Genomic DNA, 19,411 nt, shown 5'->3' with positions numbered 1-19,411 from the left:
AGTTTCCCAAAGGTTGAACGTTGGCATAATAATATGCTAAAACATTAAAATTTTGGTGTAGGTTTGAGAGCATTCTGGAAATTACAGTGGTACCAAAGTGCCCATTTTGGTATATATATTTTGGTATATTCAGAAAAGGCAAGTCATTACTGTAAGCAGGAGAGCAATATCTGATTCACATTTAAAGAAATGGTTGACCATGTTAATCTTGACCCTCTGATAAAGTATTGTGAATTTCAGATCATCTCATGTAACTGTCCCCAGCCCTCTACCAAAAGTTGGGACAATTTGACCTCTCTTAGCTCTACAGCAGGGCATTTGCCTCACTGCCCCCACCCCCTAGACCAGGGGTAGTCAAACTGCGGCCCTCCAGATGTCCATGGACTACAATTCCCAGGAGCCCTTGCCAGCATTCGCCAGCGAATGCTGGCAAGGGCTCCTGGGAATTGTAGTCCATGGACATCTGGAGGGCCGCAGTTTGACTACCCCTGCCCTAGACCCTTTCCACTTCACTTACTATTTTGGTATGATTTACAAAGGTCCAGAGTAAGAAATTTCCCCCTTTGGGTAAAGTTTTATAGAGGACTTGTGGAAAGATCTCATGAGTGAAAAAGACGTGACTTGTCAATACACCCTTTAAAAAGCAAGATACTAAATTTCATGAGATAAGGGTGCATGCATGCTTTGAGTCCAATTCTGGCACTCAATGGCAGCAAAAGCCATGATATCCAAATACTGAAAATTTCAGAAAGTGTTTTACAGTATAAGATACAACACATAGGCAGGCTTGTGATCAAGTATCCAGAGGAGGCTGAATTTGTCAGCTTGTGCTACAGGGATTGATTTGTGGGTTTTGCTATCATAAGATCTTCTGACTTTAGGCAAGTCATTTACCCAAGCTACATATTAGTGAATCTGCCTGCAAGAAAAGGATCTTAATGTCTGCCTCACAGAGATGCTGCGGGATTTAATTTTCGAACTGGTATCAGCTGTTTGAAATCCTCAAATGAAAGATGACACTGATGTTCTAAGCATTTTTCTATTATTGTACCATGCCCTTGATCTAGGCCTGGAGCCCATGTTGACATCCAAGGAAGTTTCGTGTATGGTAGAGCAAGCACACAAGGAGAAGCACCACAGAATACTAAGAAACCAAATGAGGAATCGATCAGTGAAAACTAGGTAAGCTTTAAAAAAGTACAAAGCAATGCTGAGCGATGGAATGTATCTTGGATTAATTTAGGTGTACCCAATTTAAGCATAGAGATATAAAAGGATGTGCGAGAGCCAAACCAGATGAACCGATAAGCGATGCATCAAAGGCATTTTGTTTTTATAAGCAGCAGCCACAGGGGTCCCAATTTCCCTTCAGATTAAAGCACAGGAAGGCAACTTTCCACTGCACCCCTTTCCCCCCTTCAAAGGGCTCTTTATGTGCCTTGTTGCAAGAGACATACATGCAATATGCTGTATGCTTCACCCCAAGGGGCAAACAGATTCTGTGGAGATCAACAAAAGAGGAAGGAGGAAGGGATACTTGTACCATTGAGATCTGACCGGGGGTGGGGTGCACTTGCTATTTCTCAATGAAAAATGCTCAGCCAATCCTTTCAGGTCCTCCCAGTATTACTTCTAATCTGACTTTGACATGCAGACCAAATGTCAGATAAAAATTGAAAGCCTCTATTGTTTATGATTTTCCACAGGGCCAGAATGGTATCGCTCCTACCTAAGGCATCTGCATGGTGAAAACCATAAATCTTTTGTGTTGGACATTAGAGTGGAAATGCAAATGCAAGTTTCCAAAATGTAATGAATAAGTAAGTAAGTAAGTAAGTAAGTTGAGACTATAAGAACCAAAGAGGGCAGTGTGTAGGAGTGACTCTAGTCTTTTTGTCTCATATGGGATAAGACTTCTGGTTGGTTCTTAAGCTCAGCTCCATAAGACTCTCAGGCCATTGGATACCCGTAAGAAATTCGTGCATAGATGTTACAGAATTCAAATCAGATTTTCAAAATATATAGGTAGCCTGTATCTGCTGTGGATACTTCAGGGAAAATGCTTTTCTCTTTAAGGTCTGAGGTGAATCTCAAGGCCTATTTCTGCAAATCTAAGGGCACCTCTGCTGGTAGATGCTGATGATTTTTTTTTGCATTACAGACCATCATAGTATGGGCTTTACTGTTCCAGGAGGGGAGATCCCTTGAACCTTGGGGATAACAATGGGGGAGGGACATGGGAGGCTGCAGTGGAAGAAGGAAGGCAGGAATGATCTGTTACAAGACCTTCTTAATAGAATTCAGCTCCATTTGGAGTAGGCTTCTTTGACATAATGTACCTTCCAACTAGTTTTGTCTTGTTGCTTGTGGGCCCGTGGGCAAGGGAGCAGGGAGGAAGTATGTCACAGCTTTACTCCATGCAACAGTAGGAACATTGGAACAGCATGGGAACAGATCCAGCATCGGGGGACCTGCCTGCTGCCTAATGTAACCCTATCCCCCCCTGTGTGCCTGCTGTGGAGTTGCAAGCCCTGGGACCTTGCCACCTAGGGATAAGAGCCATCCAATAGTCCCCAAGCTGGGCATGCTTCTGAATGACTCCACCCCCAAGACCCTTTAAGAGAGTCCTCAAAGCAGGGAATGCAAACACTCAGGCATGAATCTTCTTATGGATTCATCCCAAAGACCAAACCCTATGAAGTACGTTTCTGTGACATAATGAACCTTTCAACCAGTTTTGTCTACTTGCTCTAGGCAGAAACAAAAGGGATATCCCCAGTGCTCTTTTGCAGAACTTCCTGTTCTGATGAAAAGGATAGCAAGGATTGGGGAAGAAAAACTAGGGTACCCGAAGAAGATATTGTGGGCACCACATGGGGATGAATGATGTAAGCAATGCCAAAGCGGAAGTGTGTGCGGGATCTGAGTAGGCTTTTCGGTGCTCAGTAGGCTTTTTGTGTGTCAAACTCACTGGTCTTCTTTATGCCTAACAGAATATGAAAATACTGTACACATAAATGTGTTTGAATTGTGTAATTTATATGGATTGCACCACTCTTTACCTCAAAACAAATGTTCTGGCCTGAAGAAAAAACTAATTTTGAACTCTATTAGATGTGGGAAGGGGAGGTTCGAAAGATGCAGTCTAGTATATTCTGCCTGTATTGTACACCGGTGGCCGCACTGATCATGTCTTGGCATTTATACTGCTTATTATTGTGGCTGTCATTGCTCCTCACTCTGTTGATTTAAAACCCAGCAGATTTTTGCAGTGATATCATACTTCACCTGTATTGTCTCCTATCAAGAAAACAGACCCTGCCATTGCTCTTTAAGATTTCCAAGCCAAAGGTTATTCTTGGGGATAGAATGGAAAAGAGATCCAAGTAAACAAACAGAAGGACATTACTTTTAATCTGCACAGCCAAAGGCTAAACGAAAACGGATAGTGGTAAAAATGTACATGTCCACGCTTCCTTGTCGACATCAGGTTCCATGCTGTTCTTGATTTCTCTGGCATTCTGCAGGAGGCTGTATAAATATTCCCCGGGGTGGTTCCATCTTGATGTGTTGTGAAAATATCTCAACTTTATGAAACGTAGTTCACCCACACTATTCCTCCCACTGAGGAGTCTCCCCACATGACCCTCACTCCCATCTCCTGCTACTCTTGTTGCATCACACCTAATCACAACTTTTGAGTTGTCAAAGCAGAAGGACTCCTAATCCTTTTAGGCAACTGAGATACCATAGACATAAATGACTACTATGGCCTCTATTATTAGCTCTATCATTTGGGGAAATTTTGCAACTGAAGACTACAACGCCAGTTGTCATAAATATTAATCAAATAGGGTAAACTTTCTAAAAACCAAGACACTAACTTCTTTGTTCTGGGTCCCATTCCACAGAGCATTTCTGTGGAGGGAAGGATTTCAGCTAGAGGAGCCTAACTTCTCTGCCTCCCCTGCCCACTGCAGCCTAAAATGCCCCCTGAAATAGCAGTGCTAGGGGTACCATTTAGGAGGAACATTCCAAAGTGGGAGGAGGGAAAATGAGGAAGGTGTGCTCTTTGAAAGAAAGCCTTCTGTCAGTGGAAATGCTCATTGTCTCTTCTGCATGCATACCACAGTAAAGTTGTTCATATTTCCCAAACTCATAACAATACACAATAATCAGTATATAGCTCAGAATATACTGCTGACCTGTTGATACATGTCCGCTTTTCTCTTAGGGTCAGTTTTGTCATTCCATTTCAGTTGCCCATTTGGATCAATCAGCTCTAAATGTCCGATGTCCCAGAGCCCTTTGTGGATTATCTAGCTGCTACCATCTCCTCTTCCCATGTTCGTATCCATTCTCCAAAGCTCCGTTGTTTCCAACAATAGGGGAAAGGATCCATTTCATCCCCACACATTAACTATGAATGGAAAGACAAGTGAACAAATATACATGGATGCTAATTTGGTTATCTGGCTTATACTAATATGTCTGTGACACATTCAAAACAAGGCAGAATTGCTTTGAAAACCCCCCAGTGTACAGGGTAAGTTTGCACATTACATTTTCTATTACTGGACAGATCAGGTATGTGCTTGCAGGTGGGAAACATGCCTGGCTCTAATAGGTAGGCTATCCCAAGACATCACCTGATGCAGAATGCTTTTGCATTGACTTCAGTTGCAAGACCTTGGGTGATGAGATAGTGAGTAACAAGCATACACGTACATTAGCATTTAGTGACTTTCAGATACTTCATGGACTTGGAATTGTTATACAATGAATGCTAACTACCATCGAGTATAACAATTCAAGAGAGAATATCTTGAGCCGCATGCAAAGAATCCAAAGAATTTTAATGAATATGGGAATATCAGCTAGGTAACTCATAAATGCTTCAAATTAAGAGACCTCAGCACACGATCACCTTTGTGTTGAATGTTCAGATTGTTAAAATGGCTTCTTTTTGCTGGGTTAGCTGCATTGCTTAACAATGAGTGTCACACAAAGGATTCCCAGGGCAGGAGAGAGAAACAGGATATAGGCTTTGAAAGTTTGCTGGCCCAATCAAGTTTCTCTATAGCCCCAGGCTTTGAAGCAAAGTTCATTTAGAAGGCTGTTTAACTTTTTTTGCAAAACACAACATGACAGTATCTCAGCCTTTAACCTAAAGCTTTTATCCATTACCAGCTGGAAGGACTCTTAAGGTTTTTGAAACATCTCAAAAGCTGCAATCCATGGCTGGGATACTTTAATGAGAAAGTGAAATAATGGCTTTGGAGCACCTCCCTTTCTGGTGCTTTGGATTTCATGACCCTTCACAAAACAATATCAATACCCATTCCAGTGTAAACAACCACCCCAATGGCTTAATCTGAAAACTCACTAAATTGTCTACTTTGTTTGAACAAATAATTACAGAAATATGTGTGTTCTAGGAATATCATCTACAAACCTTCTAATCCTGCTAGTAAAATGCTCTGCTTTATTCTCTGTATGCCAGTTAAAAAAAATTATGGAAATCACCATTAGTTTTCTTCAAAAATTTCAAAACACACATTGTAGTACCTTGGCTATGTAACTTTTGAATTTTATACTTGGAACACTGAAAAGGAAATATTACAGTACACATTACTGGGGTGTTTAAAAATATTTGTTCCTCGGTACTCTGAAGACTTACGGTGGGCCCATGGGCAAGAAAATAGTATTAAATGATAGCAGGTTACTCCTAGTAGGTTACTAGTAGGTTACTAGTAGGTTACTCCTAAATGGAGTTTTTAAAAAATATCACTGTCTGACCAGACAGTCCTGTCTAAGCTAGCGTTTTAAATGAGTGATCCACCCTGTTCTTCTGGGACGTAGTATTTGTACCCAGAATCTGGTATTCAGAGGTACCTGTCTCTGAACATGTATTTAGTTCATTTATTCCTATCTCCACAAATAGTCATTTTTAAAGAGCAATGTAACTTGTCTCCATCACCGCAACTTGTGATACTGACTCATGAGGGATTAATAAATCCAGAAATGTCATGGGAATTTGTTCTTCTTCTCAAACAGTTTTTTGTTCTAAGGGGAGACAATTCCATGGGATTACCACATCTGGATTCATTTATCTGGAGCACCAAGAATGACCAGATGGTAGGACTTGTTGTCTAGAACAGGGGTAGTCAACATGTGGTCCTCCAGATGTTCATGGACTACAATTCCCAGGAGCCCCTGCCAGCATTTGCTGGCAGGGGCTCCTGGGAATTGTAGTCCATGAACATCTGGAGGACCACAGGTTGGCTACCCCTGGTCTTGAATAATACCATATAATCTTCTAGGCTTTCACATCCTATCCCATCTGATCTATACAATATTATTTTCTACCAACACTCACAGAGAAACAGTCACATAATCTTCTTTGTGGCTGTATTCAGATGTCATGATAATTTGCAGTTTTTCAACCATGGTTTACACTGTGGTTTAATGTGATGTCTGAATGCAGGCTGCTCAACAAAGGAGTTAGTTGGTGTTTGCTAAAATGGCATGCTAAACTATGGTTTGACGTTGTCTTGTTAATTGTGGTTCTGCTATCTTTTGTTGTGGTGCCTGAATGTAAGAAACCCAACTGGTTCATTAGGACTGATCTTTTCATTATCAAATTAGCCCCCTGCAAACAGAGAGGGAAGCACAGATCAGCAGAAACCACACTGTTCCAGCTACAGTAAACTGGGGATGACTTTTTTCTGAGGACACTCCCTCCCTCTGCCTTCTGTCAGCATGGCCTCCTCCTTGTTAGTGATTAGTCACCGAGCAGGACAATGCTTCAGAGACTTCAGTTTCCCCAGAGGAGAAATTTGAAAGACAGCAAAATGGCAAAAGAGAAAGGGGGTCTGTAAAAGATTTATTTTCCTTCTAAATACAGTTTAGTAGATGCACTGAAGAGAAAAGATAAAGAAAAAAGGGAGCAGGGCTTGTAAAAGATTTATGGTTTCAGAGAAGAAATTTACTGAAGCAGCTTGACTGAAAGGAAGAAGTTTTATTTCTTAGTCCTCACATGGACCCCAGTAGGGACCCAAAGTGTCCATTGTTCTCTTCTACTCCTGTGAGGCAAGATTCAAGGGGGTAGCCGTGTTGGTCTGAAGCAGCACAACACATTTAGAGTCCAGTGGCACCTTTAAGACCAACACATTTTTATTCAAGGTGGGCCTGAACACGGAAGCTCATACCTTGAATAAAAATGTGTTGGTCTTAAAGGTGCCACTGGACTCTAAATGTGTTCTTCAGTGAAGTAAGCTAGCCAGAGAGTGCATAACTGCCTGAGGTCACCCAGCGAACTTCCGTGCCAGAGAAAGGATTTGATTAGAACCTGGGTCTCTCAAATTAACCAGTCCGTATCTTGGGAACAGAGAGCTCCATTTGGGTTTTCTTCATTTTTGAAATTGGTGCATATGAGTGTACCCAGAGAATACTTTCCTTGTCTGTGCGTGGCCAGGTTTTGCTGTTATCATAATTAAAACGAGCAATTCACTTTCTAGTTTGAAATTTTATGAGCCCAAGTTGTGATTGTGTGTGTGTGTGTCAGCAGAGTCATTTGGATTTGCCAGTATACCTGTTAACAAACTTTAGACTTTCCTTAGTATTATATATGGAGTTAATGGGTATAACAGAAGTGCTTTATATATGATTAAAATAGGATTATGAATGGTTTTGCAGTGTTTATGCTATAGGAAATAGTCTGATGTTCTGACTTGAACAGTGGAATGTGAATTAAGAAAATAAACTGTTTTGCATATTTTTGTTTTAAATGTAGAATATATATCTGCAAAATGTTGCTTTCCTGCTTTTAAGAGGATGCTATACAATACAAAGAGAAAAATAGAAATATTTAAATGATTCCTCCACTCACAAAAAGAATTTAGACAGACTACAAATCTGTAAAAAAAATCTGTGTTGTTTCTGGGAGATCCAGTAGAAATCTCAAGACATCTGTGATTATTATTAAATTATTGTATTTTATCTTAAACTTCTGAAAAGTTGGAATGTTCATAAGCATTCCATAAGACATGAGCAGCTGAGCCAAAGGCTTGAGGGTGGTTGTATTCAGTTATCTGAAGCTGGTCCAAGAGCATAATATCTTGCCAAGTGACTAGCAGTGGAATCCTATTTAGAGCTACATTCAGAATCCTACATCAAAGGTATAACTCTGCATAGGATTGCACTGCAATTAGGGATGTATCCTTGATAGGTAGGGATGCCAGACCCCTCAATTGGGGTGGGGGTCTCCTCCTGCCAGGCCTTACCTCTGCTGCCAGCCAGGGGGGAACTACCCCCCCAAGGGAGGAACATTAGAAATGGAAGCTCCATTTTGAAGTCACACATCATACAATAAATTAACAAATAAATTAACATTACACTAGACTATAATCCCTTTTTTTTACAGAAGAGATCTCCAGGTTGTTGCATTATATAGCAGTTACTTTTGGAACTGTCCATAGAGCTTTGGAACTGTCCATAGAGAAATGGTAGAGGACAGGAAGGCCTGGAGGATCATTGTCCATGGGGTCGCGATGGCTCGGATATGACCTTGCACCTAACAACAACAACATAGCAGTTCCTAACCCTTCATAAAAATATTTCCTGAACATTTTTGTTTTGAAATGAAATGAAATCGGCGAGGGTCGGACACGACTGAACGGATAACATCATCATCATCATCATCATCATCATCATCATCATCATCATCATCATCATGAAATGACAGAAACAATATCTCAGGAGCTTCACATAATTAGTTTCAAAAAGCAAAGAGCCTTATAAATTCATGGGTATGTGTGAAATGTTGACGCAACTACCAAATTTATCCCATATTGTTACTCACCTAACATTTTTTTGTAAACCACCCTGATCCGCAAGTGAGGGCTGTATATAAATGCAAACAAACAAACAAACATTATTTATTTATCTATTCTTTGTTTACTCATATGTATTGTACAGTTTGACACTTGGATAGTGCTGATCACCTACTCCATCCTCTAATTAACCCCTCCCACTAACAGCTCAAGGTCTTACATCATGCCTGTCCCTAGTGTAATACATGTGCAGAAACATGGCTTATTTTTCAGGTTATTAGTATTTTTGCAGGATTTACTATACTATTTATGTAAGTTATTATTGTACAAGCTGTTAGTCCTCAGAGGACAGCCCGGATAATGAATCTCACACAGGCTTCTATTTTCAAGCTTTAAGGCATGATATTTAAGAAGGGAGCCGTACAGTAAAAATTTAAACACAAAATGTTAAAAAGGTGGGAAAGCAATTCCACAGCTTTACTCTGTGTTTAGCTTGTAAGCTCTGAATTAGCCACCGTTTCCCATCACAGAACTTCCAAGTTGTCCCCAAGCAAATATAACACAAAAGGTCTACTGTTCCCCTGGCCTTTCACGGCACTGTTTTATCTTAGCATGCCTGATATTTTGCCAGTCAAGTTGTAAGCTGTTGGAAACTGATGATTTTTTTTAAATCTTCCTTTAACAGTAAGAAAGAAGATTCAAAGTTCTCCCCCCCCCACCCACTTCATATATTTTAACTTGAAGTCTGGCTTTAGGCTGACCTAAGTATTTTGCAATAATAATAAAAAGAGATTGTTATTTATTACCCCAAACAACTAGGATGAATAAGGATTTTTTTCAGGTCATTGGTAAAACAGAGCATCATTACAACTTGGTTTCAAATTTATTTTTGGTCCAGCTTCTCTTTTAGAGAGAGTCAGGCTTGGAAGAATTTGTACCATGACCTGAATTTTGCAAAATCAATCACTCTTGTAAGTTATGTTCACAGTTTCCCTTGGAAGGAAGCTGAAGAAGTTTATCTTAGTAGCACATGTAGCATGTGCTACAGGCCCTGCGGTTCCAGCCCCAGCCCCAGCCCCTAGAGCTATATGGTCTAGCCATATAGGGACAGAACAAAACCATGCAATTATATTGACTGTGGAGCAAAAACCTTTGTTGCTCATTCTCTGAAGGCACCTGCTGCACCAAGTACAAGAATATGTTGAACTGCTAGCGCTGTCAAAAGCACATTTTTGCCCAATACCATCAGACTTTACAGACGTTCTATTTTTAAAGCATGATCAGCGAGCCAATGAAAATATAGCCGAATACATTCCAGAGTCCAGTCAACTTGCAGAACATGAGATTGACTCCTTTGTGAAGTTAAGGATGAGGCCATCCAGCAGCACCTCCTCTCTGAATAGAACCTGACTTTTGCTGCAGCACAAGCATTAGCAGCTGAAGCTGCTCCATATAATGTCAGAGAAATTCATAACAGGCATCCCACTGATGCCCACATTCGCCAACAAACCCAGGAACCAGATGAGGAGCAGTACAGAGGCTAATATCTATGTCCATGGGATTACATAAATCAAATAATGCATTTATACGTTTAAGCTGTGGTTAGCGATATAAATGAAGTGAACTGTCCGTGAGGAAAAACTTTTGCTATTGTTCATTCTCAGAAACGTTGAGTGTCACACTTGCTAAATAAGGGGCCATGTAGAAAGAGTTCGTCAGCCAGGGGCTAATCCCAAGAAGCGAAGAATGCAGGGAAAAGGTACTGGGTTCAAAAATGCCCCAAATATGGAGGGCTTCCCTGAGGACAGAGTACAAACAGGTGGCCCAGATCACGGTCCAACATGGCAACCACTGCACCAAATAAAGTGTACCAGTTATATAGAAAGAGTTAGCCAGGGAGACCTAATGGAAAAGACCTGACGTGCTCTGAAACAGAAAGGAGCCAACAGCTATGACGGTCTTATACAAGTTCCATTCTGAAGGGAGAGTGGGGCTTGGATTACAGCTGAAGAGTGTTCTTGAAAACCCTGTTTTTATTACATCTGTTACTGGCCCAATTGGCTATATGTGTAGCGCGCGTGTTAATGGTTAACCATTCCCATAGAATTCACACTTGGAGGCATTATCCTTGTAAGTTTCCTTCTAGCTGCCACAGAGTGCTAAATAGGCCCTTCTCCACTTTTGTCACAAGCATTGCCATTAATAGACCAAAACCTATTGTAAACTAAATAACTAGCAGCTGTGCGGGATGCATCCCTCACCGCTGGAGGTCTGTACACAAAGGTAGTATTATTCAAGTTTCCTATTGGAACAACTTTGGAGAATTCCACAGAATCCAACAAGGATTTTCCAGGGGCAACTTCATTCACCACCAATTATCATAGAGAGTTCCTGAGAAGGAATGTCTAAAGCAAGAGATAGTCTGGGACATCAATTTCTGGAATAAAGAGCAGTTATCTCATTGCATGTGGGATTTTGCTTCAGTTTGGTAGCCAAACTGCAGCTGGATTTGGGTTTTAGGAGTATCTGTGCAATGTTGTTCCCAGTTATCCGCTCTTTAGGTTTTCCCTTGCTTTGATATTTTGCAGATCTAATATGATTTTTGTGGAAAGATCTCAGTCAAAGATCTCAGTCAAAATACCTTTGCATGCTGCGTAGACTGGAACGTTTACATTCTGGAAAATCTCTCCCCACCCCCACAATGGTGTCATTTTACTTTGCCTTCATTCCCAGTGCCGATTTCTTTTTAAGCCTGAAAAAGCTTATATGGTGGTAGTGGTGGTGGGTGATGGCAAATTTGGGGAAATGAGGTGAGGCAACTGCATGGAAAAGTGCCACGTGGAGGCACATACAAATGCTTTTGCATTCCCAGAAACAAAGAGAGTTACATGGACAACTGTTGCTATGTGGAATCAGCCATAATGTCAAATTAAAACAAATATTTTAGAATATACATGTTTAAGACATGAGCTAATCTTCCAAATGGGTGTATGTAGATATTGACTTATCAGAGTGGCATTCAGTACGTGGCTAGATTTGAGTATGGGAAATAACTCAGTAGGAGAGTCTGTAAGGGGTAGGGTGTGGAGGAAGCTAGGCCTTCTATAGATGGCTGCTGTCCCTGAAGGACTGCCTGTTCCAACAATTGATCCTGGACACCTACCTGTGGGCCACTTCCTCTTGAGTCAGTAGAGCAGGAATTCCCAACCAGGGCTCCAGGGAACCCTGGGGTTATGCGAGGGTTTCCCAGGGATTACACAGGCTTTCCCAGAAATCTGTATGACTGCTGACATCACTAGATGCTTTACGCTCCGCCACCAACAACCGGCTAATGATCCCTGGCCCTAAAGAAGCCTGCCTGGCTTCAACCAGGGCCAGAACCTTCTCTGTCCTGGCCCCCACCTGGTGGAATTAGCTCCCAATGGAGAAAAGGGCCCTGATGGAACTAAAACAGTTCCACAGGGCCTGCAAAAAGGAGGTCTTCCACCAGGCATTTGGTTGAGGCCAAGTGGAACCAGCAACATCTATAGGGCCCCTGCTCCCTCCCTCCCAGGAACCCACTCATGTGTCTGCCTCTGGACCTGTTTGCACTGTTACAGTTACCTCTACTACTGAGCCGCTGTTGATGATGTCATCTCCCTGGAGTCCTAGCATTTCAGCTGGGACACTGGTCTACACTATTGTCAGGGCTGTATCTGGTGAGGCAGAGATTTTAAAAGCCCCCTCTTATATTCTATTATTTTGGTTGCATTTTATTTCCCCTCCCCCTTTTCATATGCAGAGGGATCTGTGGCTAGCATGGAAACTCCCTGCTGTCATGTAATAAACAAACAAATAAACAAACAAACAAATAAATAGTGCTACAATACAATGGCATACAAACGTAGTGCAATAAATAAATACAAATCTGTCTGCCCAGCTAATGTCTGGGCATATCCCTGATTAGTACAGGTTCACACTCCATGTATTAATGAAGAAATCACAGGGCAATGGACAGGATGTGTGGAGAGGCACCCAAAGGAAGTGCCAGAAAGCAACATCTTCCTTCATTGCAAGAAGCCTTCCTGTGATACAAAAAACTCTTCAGATGCAATGCATAACAGATGGTCCAACCCAACCTGTAGATAAATGGCATGAAAGACACTGAATAAAAATATTATGTTTTATTATATTACACCTCTCTCTTTCTCTCATTGGTCTTTTCCCTGTCTGTGATGACTATTCCACACACGCAAGTTGTTTTGAGGCTACATCCATCTGCTTCAGATTCTCAGGTGAGTTGCAGACTGCCTCTGCATCATGAATGTCCTTAGAATGGCCATTTTTGGTGATACTGCATAGAGAGTGAAGGGGCTGAGCCTCCTGCCTCTCTTTGCAAACTGGATTGTGTTGTATCAAACAACTGAGTCAAATTTAGATTACAAATAAGGTTTATTGTAAATCCTAAACAGGCAAAGCAACTACTGTCTTATTCAATAAGGCATCTTAGACACAGCCCCAAAGTCTTCCTTTTTTATTTTCTGTTTCATGTCTTAGGCTAGGAAGAAGAAGAAGAAGAGTTGGTTCTTATATGCCACTTTTCCCTACCCGAAGGAGGCTCAAAGCAGCTTACAGTCGCCTTCCCATTCCTCTCCCCACAACAGACACCCTGTGAGGTGGGTGAGGCTGAGAGAGCCCTGATATCACTGCTCGGTCAGAACAGTTTTATCAGTGCCGTGGCGAGCCCAAGGTCACCCAGATGGCTGCATGTGGGGGAGTGCAGAATCAAACCCACCATGCCAGATTAGAAGTCCGCACTCCTAACCACTACACCAAACTGGCTCTACTATATCTCCCATCAGGCTCTTGCTTATAATATCGGCTACATTTGAGATAATGGCTGGCAAAGTAAGATCAGGGCTCTTTTAATACATGGGCACCCTGGGGTTCCCACGAGCATAGGAGCAAATTCTCCCACATAATCTATGTATGTATTAATAGTTTATGCTGTGTGAATGGACAAGCTGTGTTGATTAATCTTTGCTGTACAGCATGTTTTTAAATGTTGAAACACCGATCTTGTTGGAGGTATCGATAAATATGTTTGATTTTATTTATAATTTATGTTTTTATTCCTGTGAGTGGCTGGGTAGGTTGGGCCCCATTGCACTTCTTTGCCCAGGGGGCTAAAATGCAGTCACGATGGCCCTGGGTGTGATCACTCTTTAAAAAAGATTCCACAATGGCTGTAAACTTTGGCTTCTCCCCTAGGATTGTCAGCTCCAGGTAGGGAAATTTCTGGAGATTTGGGGGTGGAGCCTCGGGAGGAGAGGGACCTTGGCCGATTATAATGCCTTAGAGTTCATCTTCCGAAGGGGCCATCTTATGTAGGGAATGGCTGCTGTAGTCTGGAGATCAGTTATAATTCTCAGAGATCTCCTGGCCCCACCTGGAGGTTGGAAACCCTATATACTCATGTCTTGTTGCTTGGCTTCCTATTCACACATCTTTTGGTTCCGGCCATAATGCAGGTGGGACGATAACTGGCTCCCCCTCTCTTGTGGCTCTTAATGGTACATGGCGTCCGGTCATGATTGCCTCTTAATGCCTGCTGGGTTAGGAAAGCTGAAGATCACGGTAGCCTTTTATAAATGACTTCATTGATAAAGTCAGGACTCGAGACCATTTTCTTGAGCATAAAATGCCTTGCTTGATCATCTTTTTGTGCTACCAGCTCTGGAAACCTACTGTTTGGGTTAATATTAAGGGATATTTTGATATTTTCTCTCTCTCTCTCTCTGGGTAAATCTGTGATTGAATCCACAATTATTTGGTCTGTTATTTTGTGGGATTAAAGCAGCACAACAAGATCAGACTGGGCAGCAATAAAAGCAGCTTAGAGAAGCCCTGGGCTGCCAGGCACAGACATTGTGAGTAATGAGTGTTACTGAAGAAAAGCCAACTATTGCTGAAAATACCTCTCCAGAAAATGCTGTGTCCATAGTGAGAAAAATCATCACATGGTCCTGGGAAAATTAACTGGAGGGAAACTTTGGCAGCGTAAGGCCCCTCAGTCCAGTAATTTGCAAAAAACAGGCGGTCAGAGGGAACATTAGAGAAAGCAAAGATATTCACTACAAGCATCACTCCTTGGGGAATGGGTGGGATTCAGCTACAATAAATAATAATGCACTGATATTTCCAGAAATGCGCTCAAAGCACATCACATCAAACCCTTTGTTTCTTCAGTAGGCAACATAGAAAGATGGCCCAAGAATGATACACATTACCCAATAGGAAACCACTGAAGCAACTGCAGATTGGGAATAATAATATGGTGGTAACAAGAGTGCTGGTTGCCTAGCAACTCTGGGAATCAGGTCTTGCAAACTGATTGCAAATTCTGCAGAACTTACAAAAGCACGTTCCATCATCTTGACATTATGTTACATTGCAGAGTTTCACAACCAAACAGAAATGCTCAGGGCAATGAGGAAAGCAGAAGGCAAGGGTATGTGTGTGTGTGTGTGTGTGTTTTAAGTGGGGCCTAATGTCCCAAAGTGTGCCCTTCCACCCCACCTATTCAATTGTCCAGGGGGTCGACCAGAACATTATACCCAACACATTATGGGTGTTTCTTATTACACACAATAAATTTTACAATATTTATGGAACATTGGTCTGGCTACCCGTGTTCCCCACTAGAAAGCCACTGTAGGGTGACCAGATTTTAACATTGGTAAAGCGGGACACCATTGGCCGGGGGGGGGGGGGTCTTGATTAAAAATTTGGTCTATATGGAGCAACAAAAAGAACGCATAGAACGCAAAAATAGTATTGTAAAATATATATTTTACTTGCAACATAAGTACAATTTGCCAGGTACCCCCAGATGTCAAGTGGAACAATCTGGTCATCTTACAGTTTGGTGTAGTAGTTAGGAGTGCAGACTTCTAATCTGGCATGCCGGGTTCGATTCTGCACTCCCCCACATGCAGCCAGCTGGGTGACCTTGGGCTCGCCACGGCACTGATAAAACTGTTCTGACTGAGCCGTGATATCAGGGCTCTCTCAGCCTCACCCACCCCACAGGGTGTCTGTTGTGGGGAGAGGAATGGGAAGGTGACTGTAAGCCACTTTGAGACTCCTTTGGGTAGAGAAAGGCAGCATATAAGAAACCAACTCTTTTTTTTCTTCTTCTTGATGAAATTGTTAAGAGAGGTTGCTTTTACTCTGGAGAGCTAGATTTGATTCCCTACTCCACCTTCACATGCAGCCAACTGGCTGGCCTTGGGCTAATCACAGTTTTCTTAGAGCCATTCTCACAGAGCAGTTTTTCCAGAGCTCTCTCAGCCTCACCTAATCCTCAGGGTGTTTGTGGTGGGGAGACAAAGGGAAGGTGATGATTGTAAGCCACTTTGAGACTCCTTTAGGTAGTAAAAAGCAGGGCATGAAAGCCAACTCTTCTTCTTCACCCACTTCAGAGGAATGTTGAAAAGGGATGACAAATCCTGAATGATCACAGACTCCAAGTGTCGTGTTAAAGATAAATTTAGATAAACTGGGAATAAATGCTGAAGTCATTCCTAAGGACATTTTGCACCCTGGCTAGCTGAGATGGTTCCAAACCAGCAGCACAAGTCTCTGTTCCATTTGTATTGGGCTGATGAGGCTTAGCTTAAGTGAGTCCTCAAGAAGTGACCACAACAGGTTTTGTCCCCATGAGCATGATTTATTGAAGGAAGAAATCATGCAGAGCTTAAAAAGAAATGGTCAGATTAAGACTGATAGGGATTTCCAGAGCAGTATTAATTTTGGGCACTCTGAGGCACAATTATTGCTGTAACAGATCCAACTCAGCATCCTGCAGCTGCTGGAAATTCAGCTCACCTATCTCTTTTCTCTGCATCCCATTTATTGCTTTGAATAAAAGTTCATATTCTCCTGATGTTTTATCCTGATTACTAGAAAACCCCTCTAGGCTTTAACCTGTGAGGGAGAGAATTGTATTTATTTTTTACTTTATAGAAGTTATATGCCACCCCAAATCTACCACCTAAAGTGTTAAAAATCACTAAACATAATAAAGCCCAAGTTGACAACTCATTCCATACCTGATAGGCCCTCCCTGGGGGTATGATGCCAGTAGAAAGCACTCTGCTAATGAAGGCCAATGAGTTCAAATTGTACTCTGCTAATGAGCCAATCAGTTCCAGCTGCAATCTGCCAATGAGGGCCAATCAGCCCAAATTGTATGCAGAGAATTCATGCCCACCCGTGGAAATATTCCCCAAATAGGAGATGACCCTCAGCCAGGAATGGCCCACCCTGGTAGTTTAGCCCCAATCAGGAGGGAGCCCCCACCCAGGAAGGGCTAAAATGGGATCAGTGCTCTGTCACTAATTTCCTACCGGCTTCAGATGTTTGCTGGATGGATGAGGAGGCAGCCACAGAACATGCCTTACTGGTGGTAAGTTTCCCTGGCCTCTTTCAGCTCAGGACAGGGAGTGAGTGAGCTGCCACCCAGGGCAGTGTCTGCATGCTTGGGGGGGGGGAGCAAGTAAGTTGTCCAGGCCTCTTTCAATGGGGGGGTGGGGAGAGAGCAAGTCATCTCTTGATGCAGTACTTGTGTGCCTTCATGTGGGAGGCCCAGAAATGCCCCCCTGCCAGGCTTTTGGGACCCAGGGTGCCCAGGAAAAGCCTCTGCCCTGGGAATGTTTACTCATGAGTAAGTCATGTGAGATTTGCAATTTGCATTCTGACAAAGGAGGAATGCTTTGGGGGTAGCCATTACAGCAGGATGTGATCCTTACAGTCTGGAGAAGAGATTCCACTTCTGGGGTTTCTTGAAGCCTTAAGAATGTTTCAGAGGTTTCTCAATGGTAAAAAAGTTGAGAAAAGCTGACATAGAGGCAGTAATTGAGAAACCCACTGTAAATTCTTTGCCAACCAATTATTTCATTTTTGTTTGAAGCATACATCTGTTTTTGATTTAGTACTTTGGTATTTAACTGAACTGAAGAAAGTACAGACTGAAAGGTTTTCAGTTCCTCAAACAAAATTTTCTATCAATTAAATTGTTGATGGAAGAAACTGTGACAAGTTTATGAATTCTTTGATGTTTATTGTTATTAGCAATTACTGCCACACAACATTTCTCTTTGTTTCCCACCTGGAGCCAGGCATCCCTGCACCTCCATGGGATCTAAAACCAGATTGTTTCCCCCTCCCAAGTAGTCCTTTTTTCCAGGGGGACTGATCTCTGTGGCCTGGAAATGACCTGCAGTTCCAGGAAATCCCCAGGTCCCAACTGGAGATTGGCATCCTGCAAAAAATGTCCCACCTCTTTATGTCCGCCCATCAAACGCTGAACACAAACATGGATTTCTGATGAATGTATAGATCTCATCGAAAAACATAAATGAGCCAAACATGTTGACTTTGAGCAGTACTGAAGACTGAACAATGAGGTTAGACCGAAGATGAATGACGAGCAAGAAGCCTGCTGGAACAATATTGTTGCAGACCTGGAAGAAGCTGCATCTAGGCCTTCTGTTTGCTTGGTTGGGTGCAGCTGGAGAACAATTTACTTGACTGCTCTCCCTAATATGTTTTCTACCAAGAGAGAATTTAAAATTAAAGACAAAGATTTTGCTGAGTTTAAGCCCCCACCCCAAAAAAGAAGTATTTATCCACAATATAAAATATCTGTCATCATATTTACCCAGAGAGAGAGCCAAAAGGGGCAGCAGTTAAATGCCTCAACCCTCTAGCAAAGGTGCTAGTCCTTGGGATCACCAAGATAAGGATAGCGGGGAATGCCTCTAAAGGCAGCAGAAAAAAGGCAGGCAATTCCTTTAGTATGGTTTGTGGTGGTGGCTGTTCAGACACAGTGTTTTGGGGCAGTAGAAAAAGAAGAGCAGGGTGGATGAAGATCCAGCCAGCTGAGCACCTTTCTTTCCCTTGAAAACAGTCTTCTGTGAGGGCTGATGCCCCATACAAGGCAAAAGAGTTTTCATAATACTAGCAGGAATTTTCAGGGTAATTTGAAGAACAAAAAATTGTGGTAAAGTTTCAGAGATTCCTGCTATTCCCAACTGCGGAATTTCAAGATAAGTTAAAGGGGATTTGACAAAACAAGGGAACATTTTAAGGTGCTTTTGTTATTAATAAAATATATCATAATAATGGTAACATTATCCCAGTTATACTACTGCCAGCCATGTAGGCTTGATCTAAGTTTTCGCAAATCAATAGATCAATGGAAGCACCACCTTCTCATATGTTATGGGTTGGGGAGGTGCCAGCACAATTCAGGACCTTGGAGCTGCAATAAGAAACCAGTCCCTTCCCTTGAGTGAGCAAGGCAACCTCCATGGTTAGAGCAAAAGCTCATATTTTGTCAAGAAATGTACACCTGCTTTTCTCCCCAATGGGGACCCAAAGCAGCTTAGGATAGGTTTCTCCACATGTTTCATTTTTTTCCTCACAACAAACCAGTGAGGTAAGTTAGGTTGTGAGTGGCCCAAGGTCACCAGCAAGCTTTCATGACAGAATGGGGATTTGAGCCTGGTTTTACCAGCTCACCGCCTGGCACT

This window comes from Paroedura picta, chromosome 2 (assembly GCF_049243985.1).
Source record: "Paroedura picta isolate Pp20150507F chromosome 2, Ppicta_v3.0, whole genome shotgun sequence".
Classification (NCBI taxonomy): Eukaryota; Metazoa; Chordata; class Lepidosauria; order Squamata; family Gekkonidae; genus Paroedura; species Paroedura picta.
Note: the sequence above shows the minus strand (reverse complement) of the source record.